At 33.5% G+C, this 16,449-nt stretch overlaps 1 long non-coding RNA gene across 1 annotated transcript in view; it reads left to right on the top strand.

Annotated features, from left to right (window-relative positions):
* The window catches only part of LOC145939866 (uncharacterized), a 103,734-nt gene extending 88,360 nt beyond the window's left edge, over positions 1–15,374 (top strand). The window contains exon 5 of the long non-coding RNA XR_014425912.1: positions 15,161–15,374. This is a non-coding gene — a long non-coding RNA (uncharacterized LOC145939866). The remainder of the gene's footprint in view (positions 1–15,160) is intronic.
* Positions 15,375–16,449: the final 1,075 nt, after the last annotated feature.

Genomic DNA, 16,449 nt, shown 5'->3' with positions numbered 1-16,449 from the left:
CCCCGTTGATTTCCGCGTCGAAAATGGCTTTTCAACGTTCTCGATTTTCGGGGAATTTGATTTTTCACAATTTTGTGAAAAAGCGTCAAACGATTTTCGATCTGAGCGACCCAGATCTGCGGTTTCCTCGTTACATTCTATTTAAAACAGCATCCTATCGCTATATAATAAATGAATGTCAACACACACAAGGAACTTCGATATGCTATTATACTAATTGAAAGAGAAAATCTCTCATGTGTAAGGGCTGTAAGCTTCTTTTCGTAAATTCTGAAATCCTGACAAATGAAAAATCTTGAAAATCTGAAAAGTATGATAGTAATATTAAAAGAATAGCCGCACTGTTATATGCTTCAAAAGGAAGAGGTGGACAATAATCGCCGACAATCTGGCAAAAAAAAGTTTACAAGAGATGCGTGAAATGAAGATAATGTATAAAATACTCGAGATTATATAATATGTTCGATGTTGCTGAAAGTTGCAAATTCTGTTAAAGCGCTTGAAGCGTCAGAAAGGATTTATGAGAGTTTCTCATTTTATACCGGTAAAAGAATTGCCGCTAAATTTCAACGTTATGAAAGAACACGGTTTTAAATTCGCTATTAATCGTTTTTAAAATTAACCGATTAAAAATGCTTATAATCCAAAGTCTATTCTATATAAACGGTTTTAATAAAGAATTGAACGTTTCTTCTTTTAAATTCTTCAAAAGAGATGCAGTATTGTTAATTTCATATTATTGTATTAATTAAGTAAATGTTGATAATTATCAATACTGAATACATCGAAATTAACATTTAAACGAGCTAATTACAGAATTAAAAACATTTAAGAAAAATAGAAATTATTTATGACGGCGTCTTTTTCGTTATAATCAACGCAAGAAATTATTCGCCGCATTGAGCAGTTATCGCGAATTATATTCACGAAGTTATTTGGAGAATCTGAATAGGGGCGATAAACTGGTTAATCGTTACCAACGTACAAACTTCATAAAGCCTGTCATCGGAACTGAAAACGCTTTAGTGATGCGCTCAGAACTGTCGAGCAAACAATGTTACAGAGCTGCACAATATCGTTTGCTTCTATCCGATATTTATCATTAACAAACGCATTCTACGATAAATAAGCCCGTCAATCAGCGGCAGCAATCGCGCGTTTTTTTTTTCCCGCGCATGATCGCATAAAATTGTCTTTGTGTGTATAAACTATATAAATGCCGCATTCGCATAGCTATCTTCCACTTATTTCTATCCTCGTGCGCTTCCTATTCCGCGTCTCTCTTTATCCATTTGTCGTCTATTTTTTCCCCTTTCGTTTATTCACTCTTTCATTTCGCTACGCATAGTGCCCGTCTATATCCCAACCAGCGAAGCTCGCGACAAAAACCAGCAAACAAACGAGCAATCGATTGACTGTCAACGATAAAATGCGACGGTACTAAATAGAACGAAAGCGCGACGAAGTAACTTGCACGGAGTTTACGCGGTCATAAATTATCACGAAGTGGTTCTCGAAGCGGAATCTCAAAACAATTATCAGAATGGTGATTAATTTTTTAATTGGTAGAGATGACTTAGTTCCATAATTCGAAACAGATATTTTATATTGTCTTCTATAATATAAATCGTTTGAAAATGCAACAATTTTTATTCAAGTTTCTCACAAAAGCTATTAATCACAAGTGTGTCACGTTAGATTTAAGAATTCTACAGATTACCGAATCTGTAACCGGAACCGTAAAATATTGCAATATTATATGCGCATCCGGGAAGAGCAAAAGTTTGATTCGAAAACAGTGAGTTTGTGCGGAAAATTCGGCGCGCAACTTCATGAGATTTCAATCGTAAATAGAAAACGCGCGCAGTTATCTGCGAAATTTCATACGAGACAAGCAACGGAACGAGCAAAGTCGACGGCGAGAAACAATTGATTCGGCCGCGAGAATATTCGCGCACACGATGTATTACACGGTTCTGCACAGGTACACGTACGAAATTTCGTATGCAAATTGTACCCACCGGGCATCGCATCCCCCTTTCCCTCCCACCGTCCTCCATGCGAATGTATATGTATGTTCGTCGCCGCGCGCAAGATGAGAACCTAATTAAATTTGACCGTGATTATGAAGAGAAAAAAAACGAAAGGAGAGGAAGATTCACCTGAGTCGAGAGATACCGGTTACATAATTCCGCTCGGTGCATCGCGCGATTTAAGCGTTTTAATGGCGAAACTCTCATCTAGCTCTCGCATAAGAATGCAAACACAAAGAGAGACTACTCCGGATCTCTCTCTTTCTCTGCATCGAATTAATATTCTCCACACCAACGTATCGATCCGTTTGCGGTTGCAAAAACGCGTTGCACGAAGGAACGTGAGCGCATTAAGATTGAATGCCGTTGCAGAATAATCGGGCCCGCTACTTCCATTCGTTCTTGTTAGGCGAGAGCCGCGTACCTCGCGTCCTTGTTATTAAATCCGCGGTACGATTTATCGCCCCGTTCACACTTATTCTTATGTTCGTCTAATAATGCGCGACGGAAAAGCGCCGCGTGAAAATTAGCGCGACAATGCAATCCTCGCGCGTCGACATTTTCGCATAAAAGACACCACCGGATTTTCTTACGTACCGCGATTCCACAAGCATAATATTTTTATCCTCGTAACTACAATGTACATTATGTCTTACTTTGAGATTTTTACACTTTGCAGTGTTTGCCTTTGTTGCATGTTGCATTAAAACTACTACGGACATAAAAATTAATCCTATACGGCATATATACAATCAGTTTCATCAGTAGTGTAAGTCCAGCAGCGTCAAATAAATAGTACAAGTCAATCTCTAAATTTATCGATATACTGAATTTAATAATTTTACTATTATTAATAAAAATTAAAGATTTGCCTAATTATTAAAACATTTTCCTATTTGCAATATCTATAGTAATATATAAATTATTAATCGTTTTATACATTTGTAAGTAGAACGTGTCAATGATTTTCGAGACACTTCAGTAGTGTAAATCAATAAAACGCTTAACTAATTCCAAGTGATATAAGTCAATTTCTATCAGTTTCATCAGTAGTGTAAGTTCAGCAGCGTGAAACAAGTAGTACAAGTCAATCTCTAAATTTATCGATATACTGAATTTAATAATTTTACTGTTACAATTAATAAAAATTAATCATTTGTCTAATTATTAAAACATTTTCTTATTTGCAATATCTATAGCAATATATAAATTATTAATCGTTTTATACACCTATGTGAACCTAGCACCCGACTTTTTAAAAATTAATTTTTTTAAACGGAAAATGATAGCATTTCGTTTGTAGTTGTTTGTAGTAACAATAATTTCGTTTGTAGTTCTATCAATTAATAAATAAACATTTTTTAAATGACTCGCACCCGACATTGAGATATCGCAAATCCGTTTGCGCAGTCTTCTTTAGAATCGTTTGTAGTTGTTTGTAGTGATTTTGCTTTCGTTTGTAGTTGAGCGGTTCAAAAGTTATAAACAATTGGTTAATGTTGCGATTATAGGCTGACCAGTCTCTGGATTTACTACTTAAGCTCGCGACACAGGATGGTAAAGATTAATAAAGAATCATTTTATATATTTCGCTTTTTTAAATAATATTTTCACACGCGGTTCCACCTCGCTTTCAATGTATTCGCGACTTTCGACCACGTAGATGCGATTAGGCTGACAAATCTCTGGGCTTACTATTTAGGCTCGCGATGCAGAGCTGTCAAGATTAATAAAAAATCATTTTATATGTTTTGTTTTTTTAAATAATATTTTCAGGCGCGTCTCCGCATCGCTTCCAATGTATTCGCGACTTTCGACCACGTAGGTACGATTAGACTGACCAGTCTCTAGGTTTACTACTTAGGCTCGCGATACAGGACTGTAAAGAGTAATAAAGAATCATTTTATATATTTCGCTTTTTTAAATCATATTTTCACACGCGTTTCCACCTTGCTTTCAATATATTCGCGACTTTCGACCACGTAGATGCGATTAGGCTGACCAATCTCTGGGCTTACTACTTAGGCTCGCGATACAAGGACCGTAAAGATCAATGAAGATCACTTCCATTTTTTATATATTTCGTTTTTTTAAATAATATTTTACACGTGTCTCGTGTCTCCGCTTCGCGTCTGTTCTCAACGTATTAGGCTGACCAATCTCAAGGCTTACTACTTAGGCTCGCGATACAAGGATGTAAGATCAATAAAGATCATTTTATATATATTTCGCTTTTTTTAAAATAATATTTTACACGTGTCTCCGATTCGCGGTCGCTCTCAATGTATTCGCGTATTTCCAACCACGTAGTTGCGATTAGACTGACCAATCTTAGGGCTTACTACTTACGGTCGTGATGCAGGACTGTAAAGATTAATTAAGATTATTTTATATATGTATATATATATATTTCGTTTTTTAAAATAATATTTTACACATGTCTCCGCCTCGCGTCCGCTCTCACCGTATTAGGCTGACCAATCTTTGGGCTTACTACTTAGACTCGCGATATAAGGACCGTAAAGATCAATAAAGATCATTTTATAAATTTCGTTTATTTTGAATATTTTTACACGCGTCTCTGCCTTGCGGCCGCTCTCAACGTATTCGTATACTTCCGACTACGTAGATGCGATTAGGCTGACCAATCTCAGGGCTTACTACTTAGGTTTGCGATACCAGGACCGTAAAGATCAATAAAAATCATTTAGCTATGTGAACCTAGCACCCGACTTTTTAAAAATTAATTTTTTAAAACGGAAAATGATAGCATTTTGTTTGTAGTTGTTTGAGTAACAATAATTTCGTTTGTAGTTTTATCAATTAATAAATAAAAAAAAATTTTTAAATGGCTCGCACCCGACATTGAGATATCGCAAATCCGCTTGCGCAGTCTTCTCTAGAATCGTTTGTAGTTGTTTGTAGTGATTTTGCTTTCGTTTGTAGTTGAGCGATTCAAAAGTTATAAACAATTGTTTATATGTCCAAGAGCAATTTTTAAGATTTTTCAAATCCGCTTGCGCAGTCTTCTTTAGAATCGTTTGTAGTTGTTTGTAGTGATTTTCCTTTCGTTTGTAGTTGAGCGATTCAAAAGTTATAAACATATATGAACCGCTCAACTACAGACGAAAGGATAATCACTACAAACTACAAATTCTAAAGAAGACTGCGCAAGCGGATTTGCAATATCTTTAAAATTAACAAATTTACCTCTTGGACGAATAAACAATTGTTTATAACTTTTGAACCGCTCAACTATAAACGAAAGGAAAATCACTACAAACAACTACAAACGATTCTAAAGAAGACTGCGCAAGCGGATTTGCAATATCTCAATGTCGGGTGCGAGTTATTTAAAAAATTTTTTTTATTTATTAATTGATAAAACTACAAACGAAATTATTGTTACTACAAACAACTACAAACAAAATGCTATCATTTTCCGTTTTAAAAAATTAATTTTATAAAGTCGGGTGCTAGGTTCACATAGGTATTTTATACATTTGTAAGTAGAACGTGTCAATGATTTTCGGGACACTTTTCAGTAGTGTAAACCAATAAAACGCTTAACTAATTCCAAGTGATATAAGTCAATTTCTATCAGGTTCATCAGTAGTGTAAGTCCAGCAGCGTCAAATAAGTAGTACAAGTCAATCTCTAAATTTATCGATATACCGAATTTAATAATTTTACTGTTATTAATATAAATTAAAGATTTATCTTATTATTAAAACATTTTCCTATTTGCAATATTTATAGTAATATATAAATTATTAGTCGTTTTATTCATTTGTAAGGAGAACGTGTCAATGATTTTCAGGGCACTTTTCAGTAGTGTAAGTCAATAAAACGCAGAATTAATTCCAAGTGATATATATATAAGTCAATATAAGTCAATATAAGTGATATATATATAAGTCAATAAAGTATATATAAGTCAATTTCTATCAGTTTCATCAGTAGTGTAAGTCCAGCAGCGTGAAACAAGTAGTACAAGTCAATTTCTAAATTTATCGATATACTGAATTTAATAATTTTACTCTTATTAATAAAAATTAATAATTTGTCTAATTATTAAAACATTTTCTTATTTGCAATATCTATAGTAATATATAAATTATTAATCGTTTTATACATTTGTAAGTTGGAATTATACAAATATTAAAAGATGTTATTTTTAATTATAAGGTAGATTTTCAAATTTGAAAAAAGAGAGAAGAATGTTTTTATCGCGTAGAGTAAACATCTATAAAGATACGTTACGATAAAATAAAATTTAGATAGACATTGTAACAGAGCTATGAAATATCGAGAGAGTTAATATCGATCTCTGAAAGAACGCGAGAATGTATATAAATACTAAGCAGAACTGATAAACAATCGATCATGTAAATATGATGAAAAATTGACTCGATGGTCGATTTGTCGTGGTTGTTGCTCCTCGCAGGCGGTATTATTTGGCATCACGTACAACTCACATACAAACACGCACCAACAAAATTGATCGAAAAGCCGATCGGAAAACACGACTAATTACGAACCAGCGCTCTAATTAATCCCGCGATCGCTCGACGGTTCATACAGCATTCTCGACGCTGATTTATACATACACGTACAATACACGGTTGGACAGAATAAACAACTAGGAGAAACTACAACCAAAACTGTTATTTTTTTATTCGTGTCCGTGATGAAGCTCTCCGGCCTACGAAAAATGACGAATACAATGATCGATCGCTGTGTAAATAATTGTAATCGTTGTCACGTAACGCGTGCAAGCATTGATCGAAACTCTCGCTACTCGATTACAAGAGCAACAATTCGAGCAGGAAAATAATGCGTGAGAAAATTATTCGCCAATTATTAAAAAGAATATATATATATATATATATACTTTTTAATAATTTGCGCATAATTTTTTTCTCATATATATATATATATATATATATATAATTTATACATATTTATAACATAGTATCTCAAAAAGTAGTTATATCTGTTTTAATTTCTCTCAATTTGCGACGAAATTCAGTTCATTTTAACATTACATTATATATTAGATATTACCTAACATTATATTACATTATACATTATAACTGTTACTACGTATGTAATTACTACGTAATTGCTCATTATTGGATTCGATATTCTCGTGCCTTTTTCAATGTTTGATTCTTCGTACATTTTATTGTGGATCATTTAAATCGTATATCGAGAATAAAACGAATAGCATATTATTCTTGGAAATAGATTTACTTTTCAAGGTAAATCACGTGTCGCATACAAAAAAATTCAGTATAAAATTTACTTTATGACATTCCTGACAACGATTAGTCGTAACGTGTAAAGATTATTATTTGCAGAATGACGTGTCGCACATCCGCACGTCGTTCGAATTGTCATATGAAAGATCGTAACTCATTATATCATGCATCATGCGTACGGTCTGGAAACGTTTCCGTCGAAGTAGGGATGACAATGTCATGCTTTATATTATTATAAAATCGTCAAAGTATTAAAGATGTACTATCAAAGAGTGCCATAAAATCATGGTATCGCACATTCGATATCTCATACTTTTTTAAATGTTTGTTTTCTTCACATATTCCATTGTGAATTGTATAATGTCGAAATAAATAGCATATTATTCTTTCAAAGTTAGAATACAGATTTACTTTTCACAAGATGTATCGCACATAAAAGAATACGCAATAGGGGATTTAATTATACTTTAATAAAATTTGTAACAGCGATTAATCGTAGTATGTAAAGATAATATTATTCGCGCAAACGTGTCGGATCTCTGTGCGTGTCGTTCAAATTTTCAGTCATGCGAAAGGTCGCGGTATGGTACATCGTACGTGCGTACGATATGAATGTGACCGCCGGAGTATGGAAGGCCGCAGTAGAGAAAGCCGGAGTGGGGAAGACCGGAATAGGGATGAGAAGTAGACAGTGTCGCGCCGTCACGCTTCATATTATTATAAGCTCGCCAGAGGTGTTAGAGGCGTATAACACTATCAAACGCGGCATGTGATCATAGGTATTGCACATTAATAACGATTATTAGCTGTGCTCTTTCATAATGTGAACCACTAATTTATAAGACTATACTAATTGTAAGATAAATTTTGTCATCAAAATAAATTGCGCGCTCGCGTAATAGAACAGTATAAAACATAAACTGTCGAACACATATGTAGTAGTAATTAAATTACTTTAATTCAATAGAATTAATAAATATTTCCTTGATTTATATTTGATACTTTCGTAACGTGCCTTTCTTCGGATTTTTTTATTCATTAAAATTGCGTCAATAAATACGATACAAAGTATATGACATATTTTTTGTATCATTTATTTATCAATATATCGCATAAATATAACATCAGAAGTTTTATAAGATAGATTGTCATGGATTAAATTTTGACGTACGCGTTAGTAAGTAATCACTTCTTAATGACGCGACTATATGAAAATATCATTATATTATTATATAGCAGGGATTAAATTAAAATACGTTATTGTAATGAGTTAGTAATTTGATATCTATACGAAACTTTCCGTAAAAAATACATATAAAAAATGATAAATTGTCATATTTCATATTATAAATTTGTTAGAAAGCATCTCATATTCTTAAAAAGAGAGAATTGTGACAGTTATTATTGTGTCATTTTAATTAATGAGAGTATAAATCATATCTATTTTTTTCTTGGCCAAAAGTGAGTGCAATGTTAGTACATCATCCTACATAACAATACAACAATGTAAATTATAATATAAATAATTGAATTACTCCCAGTAATCATTATACATACATATGTGCGAAATAGACTTTTTTAAACTGTAGGAATATGCAATGAGAAAATAACAGCAATGCATTACGTGGCGAGTAAGTTCAATTATTATATTTGTATGATCGTTACGTCATCTATTTTTAGGATAATTTATGTATTGTTACAATAATTGGGCTTTAATAAAGTTTGATTTTCTCATATTTTATACGCGAATTATATAATATATAATAAATAAGATTTTTTTTAATTTTTTCATTTTTTATATAGCGCAGTATACATTATTATAAAACTTGAAATTTTACAAATATAATTTAATTATTTTTTCTTACACATATGAATATAGACAAAATTATATAGAAGAGAAAGAAATGGGGGGAAGAGAGAGAGAAAGAGAAAACGAGGCTATTTTGTTATATAATTTTAGTTTTTGTATTGCATAATAATATTACAAAAAGTTCTTTATTCGAATAATTATTATTAAAAAGTATTATTGAAATTGTTATTAAAAGTTATATTTTTATTTCGTTAGAATGTATTATTTTTTTTCATATGTATATAATGTAGAGATGACGTTATCTGGCAAAGGATATTAAATTCAGATTCTCTGTTTTCATGAGAGTTGAAATGAACGATTTGTTTTGGAGAATATGTATATATATGAATATGTATGTACATTTACGATTATGTACATATATGAATATGTATGTACATTTACGATTATGTATATATATGAATACGTATGTACATTTACGAATATGTATATATATGAATATGTTTTGGAAATGTATGATATCTGTTTTTAACAAAATTAAAATGAGTATTGTAGAATTGTAAACAAACATCCTTAATGAATAGACTGAATTATTTTTCATAAAATCTTTAGTCTCATATTTTATTATATTTATTTTATTTAATATTACATACAGCTAGTTTTTTGTCGATAACCTTATGTCTTTTAAGAAAATTCATTAATATTTTCTTATTTATATCCGAAAGTGATATTTTATAATAGCGTCAACTACATATTAATGATTTATTCGTTAAATAATATTAATCTAACACGTCACTTTTTATTGTAACTATTGACATCAATATATAATTCAAGTTTTTGATTTAGTACATATGTCGTGACAATGCATTGATCCTATGCAAAGAGATACATAATTCATTTCATTAAATGTAACATACATAAAAGCATTCAGGTTATAAGAAAGGCTCAAAAAGAGAAAGAGGAAATAAAAGAACTTAGTAGCATTGTTATTCATCGATAAAAATGCCCAGCCTATTATTTCTCGATTGTAATAATGATCATTTGTCGACCATCGACTATCTTCGTAATTCGAAAGATTTAAGAATGAAAACTCGCTTGCGGCATGAGAAGTTAATAGAAAGAACGGCGGTCGCCGAGCTTTCAGGAGGTTATAAGGACCGAGTCAAGGGTCAATTTATTTTCGCTGCTAGGCGCACCGTGTCCGTCATAGATCACGAGGAAATCGTCCGCGAAGATTTAAGTGGTCGATCTGAGCTCGTAGCTGTAAAGTCGCGGACTACGAGGATTTTCTCTTAAATCTCATGTTGATCGCGACACCATGTGCATATATTTATTCCACCTCTTTCAACATCAATGATGCTTAAAGATCGTTAAAAGGAGTGACGAGTTTTTAGTTTAGCTCTGTAGCATAAAAAACTGAGTACTTGATTTTATCACGCAGCAAATAACAGTCGACTGGGATGTTTGAAAATTCGATTTCCATCTCCCGTTTGGGTTTGTTTTTGGCCGCTTCAACGTTTAACGAAGTAAAGACCCGGTTTACAGATTCAATTTATTATTCCTACATCGTATCTCGAGTCGGAGATATCGCGTGAATTTTATTCTTATTTTATTTTTTATTTTAACTATATCGAAGCATTTATTTGTATAAATCTCTAGTCCAAAAATTTAAAAAAAAACGGAAATAATTATATAATTATATAAAATATATGTAAAATATAATGTAAAATAGAGACAAAGGTAATTTTTAATCTCCCGATCTTTCGCCTATAAGGCAGAACACGCCGTGCCCTTTGAATTACGCCGCGCCGTTTAATTGAGCTTAATTGCGTCAGTTCGTTGCGCAATCGTAATGTGATTTGTAATTACTGCGAATGATCTTACCGGCAATAAGGTACGACGACCTCGAGTCACGTTGTGTTCGCGAAACAGGATGCATGAGGCAGGCAATGTGAGTGCACCGGCGGCGAAGGTGTAACCACTGAGGTAGACGATGATCCTCGAGGGCCCCGGTGCCAGATGGATCATAGGTAGCCTAACCAGGAAGCACCAGACGCCGGTGGACAGCAACGTGCCTGCCATGGTAAATAGAAACGTGCTGGAGAAGAAGAGGTAAAAGCTCGTGCAGGACGCGTTCCCCAGATGATCCTGTGGAAAGAATTCGGGAGATCTACAGAGTGTTCAGTATTCTGTGTTTTCTGGATTTCCGCCTCACAAAGAGATCTCCATGGGATATCGCGTCGCAGAATATTCCATGAGGAATACTTCGGGATTTGGAAAACGTAATGATAAATAATATAAAAGATTAGAAGAGAGAATAGTAGAATGATCGTGTATGCAATTTTTAATTAAAAACATAATCATGTAAAGATAGAAGAATACGATTCTTTAAATTGATTGAAGACGATAATTTAAGCAAAAAAGAGTAATGTCGAGTTATTTATTTAATATTTTACAGTTATTTATGGAATGCAAAATTAAAATATCGAATCTTTAGCTATATAACTGAGTTTCTGAATATAAGGTAATATAACTCTTTTTGCTTAAATTTGCTCAGGATAATATATAAGGTATAGATTCTTTCTGAGACATCCAATATGCTCTTATACGTCTAAGAAATATTATATAGATGCCAAATGCAAAGTTTCTTAGGTGCTATTCTGATATGATCATGCAAATTCCATGTTATATGAGAAATATCGAAAGCAATGCTTCAATTCTTTCAAAGAAGAAGAATGATTTACATATGTTTGATTTTATATATTGTTCCTATTATTCCTAGTAGTTTGAAAATTATCCTTTTTTTATAACTCGTTTTTTGGTGAAACTAGAACAATGTTTTTCTTGCAAAAAGTAAAACATTAGAAAATTTTGTGAAATATTTAGTATTCAATCGATAATATAGTCAATAAATTTATTATTGATTGCAATCATTTTTTACAATTAGCTTTACACTATGTTCGTGTTATAAATTAGCAAAATAGATTTTGCATCATTGTGATGTTATTTTCTCGTAATAACATCGTTTAAATCAATTTTATCAGTTCATATTTCACAAAAAATTATTCCTATGAATATTAAATAAGATTAATATTTATTTATTTTAACATTCATATATGATATACCCTATCTTTTATCTTTTTTAATTTTTTGGTAAAAAAAAAAAAAGAAAATGTTAGTCAAATCTCGATAAATTGAATTAACGTTTGTGCATATATGTATGTATAATAAAACAAAATTTTTTTTGACAAATTTATGAGTTTAATGCAGCGTTGTCATTAATTCTTCTGAATAACACTGAGATTTAACAGCACGTATGAGCAAACTCGCTGACACGAATATAAATATGGCGATCGATTTTTCCGGCGAAGAAAAGTTCTGGCAAATTTTCATTTCGTCGAAAAGTTTTCGCGGTCCATTGAAACTTTAAGAAGATTTCGCAGCGCGGCGATTTCTCAACGATGTATGTTAATTTATCTGCGAACTGCATTAGGTAGGTAGGTAATGTATTCAGTATTCACTTCCCGAATAACTCTGGATACGATCTATCTCTGGATCTTGTCTGACGCGCTATTTTTTCCTTACACAATATAAGATAACCCGAGAGATTATTCCAAAATTGAAAAAAATGTTACACAAAAAACGAAACCTTCGGCATTGTTTTAGAAATTCTATCAATAATGCATCGAACAGTGCGTTTGATTAACGCGTAACATACTAAAATAATTACTTTACATTTTAATTATTGCGAGTTATCGTAGCTAGTTATTATAGCTATATACAACGAAGGTAAAACGTTGAAAGAGAGAGAAAGAATGAAATATTATGAGTTTTCGATCGACAGCTGTTCTTCCTAGATATCCTTTATCCAAGCTTGAGATCTATATATCATTCAGATAAGAAAAGATGCGTTCAGACGTATACAACACCTGGTCATTGCTATGTATTTTCACTTAAATAAGTATTTTATTACTAACATTTATGCACGCGCTTTCAGCACAAGACAGAGCACAAAGCAACAATATTTGTACTCTTTTTATCTCGTTATTTCTATCTTAGTTGTCAAAACAATTTTATATTTCCATCTCGACGAGCTCGAGAGACGTGAAGCTCGATCGTAACGGATCCGGGTGACTGGAACGAGCATCTCGGGAAAGTCGCGAAAATAATTAAGGACGTCTGTAAGTTTATATGATTCAAAACGCAAGCGCATCTTCTCTCCATTTTGAGCTTACAATCTTCGCGTTTTCCAGAGCAGCCCGATCAGCGAAGGCTTTGTAGGTTCATTTAGTTAGAGCTCTTTCTTCTCCACTGAATCGCCCATTGTTCGAACGAGACGGACGAAGCTGCAGACAGTCGGTACGCGAATTAGGTGTTCCGAAATTAAATCGGCCAATGCTGAAGAATAGTCGCGACTAGTCTTAGTTAGGCAGTAAAACGGAGCGGAACATCGAGAATTCGCCAGTAGAAACAGACACAGTTGAGGGAGACTATCCAATGAAACAAGTTTGAACGAGATTTGATGAAAGAAAAATGTTGGAAAAAACGCTTGGAGACGTGAAGGAAAGCGTGAGTTCTTATTAGCTCTCTTTTTTCTCTTTTTTTCTCGCTCTTTCTCTCTTTCTCTTTCTCTACTGCACTTCTCTAGGTCGAGAAACAAGTAGATCGTAAAGATTGCGCTTCGGCTTACGTTTGAAATCCGGCGGGGATAGTTACGACGCAATAATACGGATATAAAAACAACTAACGCGCCGTGGGTGTAGCTTTTACGCTCGTCTTTCCTTTCCTCGAACTGTTTCTTAAAATCGTGAATCGTGAGAGAAATGTAGGTCGGGAGATCGTAAAGCGAGTTCTCGATGGACTCCGCGCGGAGAGTAATTCTCGATATTTCGCCGGATATATATAAGACAGATAATATCGATTCATAGAGAGGGAAGTTCCGCTCGCTGAGAGAAGCAGCGCGTCCAATTATCGGCGAGGCTTTTCGGCTCGAGTGGCTGCAGTCTATGTTTCGGATATCGATCTCGTTCCTGGGATATCACCTGGGATTGGCGCGGTGTGATTCGGCAGGATGATTCTATATACTCTCTCTCTCTCTCTCTCTCTCTCTCTCTCTCTCTCTCTCTCTCTCTCCTCCTCCTCTCTTTTCTCTCTGATTGCCACGCGGATAACGTTCTAAGCTATTATGTCGCGCTTATAGGTATTTGACATTGATTCCGAGTTCGCGGCTGGATATGGATTAGTCTGCGTTCGCGCGAAGAGAAACAGATATGAGATGATCGCGTCTGCTTTCCCTGAACTTGAGCGAGAGATTGGCGTACATGTACACGTATCAACCGAACCTCTGCTGCCGCGTTCAGCGCACACGCCAACTTCGTCAAATATTTACCAGTTACAAAGTACGAAGTTTACGCTTCACCTGTTACGGCACGCGCGCGTTTTCATGCAGCACCACGCGAGCACGTTTGCAACAACGGCATAACCATTACGTTAATGTGTATTCGGGCGTCTTGTTATTTTTTTTATATTGACTAAAACAACACAAGCGCGCGTTACGCGCGCGCCATTCTTCAATTTTATGTTAAAATGATATTTTTTAAAAAATAATATAAAGTTTGTCTAAACTCGATTAATATTTTTTCACATAAATTAGTTGATTAAAGTGTTAATTTGCTAATTAAATTTTAAAATAATAATATGTTAAAAAATTAAAATATGTTGTAAATAATATGTTATAATATCTTATTCTTGATTAATATTTTTTGACAGAAATCAGCTGATAACTGTCAAACATATTAATCGAGTTTAACGTATTATAACATATTATTTAAAACATATTATTTCAATTTTTATAACATATTATTTTAAAAATTAATTAGCAAATTAATGATTTAATCAGCTGATTTCTGTCAAAAAATATTAATAAAGCGAAAATTTGCTAATTAAATATTCTAGCTTACTTATATTACTACTTATATTTATATTTATATTGTGTATGTTATAACGCGAAATAATAAGATTATTCTAATATATGTATATATTTTATTTGTTACAGATAACATCGCGATACACGCGATTCACGCGTCGGGAGTGCCGTGTAAAGTGTCGCGGGTCGGGAGTGCCGTGTAAAGTTTCGCGGGTCGGGAGTGCCGTGTAAAGTTTCGCGTGTCGAGAGTGCCGTATTCGTGTTTTCGCAAATGTCGTGAGTGCTACGAATAACCAAGAGAGGAGGAGGAGGCTCGGGGAGGCATCGGGCGACAACGGGGCAACTGTAAGGTATGCAAAAACATTTGTGCTAAACTGCTTCGTTTATGAGATATTCGACACACATATATTATACATAATTTCAATATTTTGTTTCAGATGAATGTGCTGTGTACTACAACTCCGTTGTTGCAGGTATCGGTGAGTGAGAAATTATTTATTTTATATTTCTATAGCGGTGTATATAATATGTTGAAAATGTTAAAACAGTAACATGCTATTAAAACGACTTGCGACTTAATCGAATTTAATAGGAAAAATGGAAAAGTTATAAGTTCCAATTCGGATATTCTCTTCGGGGGAATATCGGAACTAAATCTTTATATCACAGTAATAATTAAATGTTTTCGATCAATAGCACCAATTAACACTCGTTTCCGTTGACTTTTCAAGCTCAGTCCGATATTTATAATGCGATATTTTAGACGCAGATATGAATAGATGTATTTAAGCGACGAATTTAGAAAATCTAATTAAATTTGAATTTTTCTGAAATATAAAAATAATAAATAAAAAAATTAATAAAATATATAATAATTAATAACATTCCATTAACAAAACATTCATTAATAAAAAGTTATATACAAAATAATCGCAAATCAACAATTATCTTTGAAATAATCTGTCTAGACAACTCTCCCTCTACTGCTCACTTTATAATGAGTTTCCTCATTCGCGTATCTATGTATTTCGACTTGGTCGGTATATTATGCATGAAGCATCGAGCAAAGGGAATTTATAAGAGAACATTGGTAACAAAGGATATTCAAAAGCAATTAAATCTCGGAATGTCATAGTGGAAACTGTACGTTACTCGAGTTCTTTGATCAACTCCAATCTCGATGGTGACGCTGCCTCGACATGTCGTATTCAAAGGGCTTTTCTGAAACACCAAACCACATAGGCAGTTTAGGTGCTATATACGGCGGCGTTAGTTGTCACTTCTTCGACCGGTATTTCCTTGAAGGTCTTCGTACACACCCTTGCGCGCAAATGGTGTTACGTAACCGCGTGAAAGTAAAGCCAAGTACTCAAACTTACATATACACGCTAAGGCTTTCCTATTCGGATTACGTTATA

This window comes from Prenolepis imparis, unplaced genomic scaffold (assembly GCF_030444845.1).
Source record: "Prenolepis imparis isolate NDT839.2.m4 unplaced genomic scaffold, iyPreImpa1.0 SCAF_8, whole genome shotgun sequence".
NCBI lineage: Eukaryota > Metazoa > Arthropoda > Insecta > Hymenoptera > Formicidae > Prenolepis > Prenolepis imparis.
This window is presented reverse-complemented; position numbering and strand designations above follow the sequence as displayed.